The sequence below is a fragment of the Chiloscyllium plagiosum genome, unplaced genomic scaffold (assembly GCF_037043375.1).
Source record: "Chiloscyllium plagiosum isolate Xiang-an unplaced genomic scaffold, Cpla_swu_hap1 HiC_scaffold_48, whole genome shotgun sequence".
NCBI lineage: Eukaryota > Metazoa > Chordata > Chondrichthyes > Orectolobiformes > Hemiscylliidae > Chiloscyllium > Chiloscyllium plagiosum.
In genome coordinates, this window is record NW_028270186.1 from 41,018,666 (window position 1) to 41,020,268 (window position 1,603).

At 42.9% G+C, this 1,603-nt stretch overlaps 1 non-coding gene across 1 annotated transcript; it reads left to right on the top strand.

Moving 5' to 3' along the window:
- Positions 1-848: 848 nt before the first annotated feature.
- On the top strand, positions 849-921 carry trnac-aca (transfer RNA cysteine (anticodon ACA)). The gene has a single exon. It is a non-coding gene; the product is annotated as a tRNA-Cys (tRNA).
- The last annotated feature ends 682 nt before the right edge of the window (positions 922-1,603 follow it).

Genomic DNA, 1,603 nt, shown 5'->3' on the forward strand with positions numbered 1-1,603 from the left:
CCCAAAACTAATTGGAAATGGTAATGGCATTCAGCGCGAGCATGTGGCTGCGAAAATGCAATCTGTGAGCGCAATGCCATTCTCTGATGATATAGTGGCGCGTGAAATATCGAGGCTAAAAGCTCCCGCCTTAAGGAGACCGGCTTCAATTCCCACGCATCAAGAAGCAGTGGGACATCAGGCTGGGAGGTCCAATTTCACCTGCAAGAACTTGTATTCACATGGAACACGGAACTTTGGGACATCAGCTGGTCGAAGAGATAGTCAACTATTTTATTCTTAAGTCAGTAGTTTTCAGCAGGATACTTGTTTGTGGATTGAATGAATATCTACAACTGGGACAGTCAAAATTACAAAGAAGAATTCTGCAAAGAGTCAATTCTTGGAGAAGCATCTGTGCAGGGTGATGCAGTGGAATGTTTACGTCATCTGCCGTTCTCATATGTTTGACTTTGCACTGGATTAATTTCCATGAAGGGATTTTTTTGCTCGGTTCACAGTATTCACTTTCCTGCATATTCGCAAAAGTCGCTACTGTACTTGAAACCTCTGAAAATTAACTGGGAGATACAATGTGGTGATTAGGCTCACGTTCACGTCAGTTATGCTGAAGAAGTGGATTCGAAATTCATCACATCACATTCCATTAAATGACTAAGCAGGCAGAGTGTGAATGGAAGCTTCATGAGGACATATGTGTTTTTTTTTGGAAAATTCGTTGCTTTGAAAGGTGATGAAGATTAGACTGAAGCAGTGACAGTGATTATCTTTATTGCTTGTTCAACTGGTGAACATGACTGCTATTAACCATGTCCGTATTAACATCACGGCTGTCAAAGCTGTGCTTCGGGCCAGTGGCGCAATGGATAAAGCGCCTGACTACAAATCAGGAGACTGTAGGTTCGAATCCTACTTGGCTCGCAGGCAGAGCAGATTTTAATCCCGCTTAAAAACTGATTTTTCAAAAGCCGAAATAAGGTGTGAGCTCCTCATCTGCATGAACGAGAATGCCTTCATTAAATGCCCCCGAGAACATGAGAGTCAATGTCCCAGCGTCATCACAGGAGGGAAGCCGAATAGTCGCGCGGGTGACTTATGGGCACCTTTCCATTTCATTAAGCCACCGATCAAATAACTGTTGCTCGCGGTGATGCTCTGCTTTGAGCATTTTTCGAAACTCTTTGGCCAGTGGAATCAGAGAAGAATGAAGGGTTAACTGTCCAACTGATCTTTGTTGAGTGTGAGTTCTCGAGTCTCCTACCCGCTGACTGATATAGTTTTCCTGCCAGTCTATTCAAAGCTTTCTGCATCTTATCTGAAATCTACAAACCCTGGTGATCGATCAAGAGCAAATGTTTCCTTCAATCTGTAATTCCTTGCTTCTCATTATTTCGTACACGTCAATCATGTCTCCTCACAACCAGCTCTGCTCTGATAAAAACAACATTTTGAAAGTCTTGTGTTCACTGAAATTTCTTGCCTGTTTTTAACCGTTCGGTGAATGGAATAGTTCCACTGCAAACATTCAGCACAAACTTTCAGTAAAAGCCACTCAATGCGGGGAACCGTAGTACTGCTCGTTTCGTCAACAATGTGTAAAAGT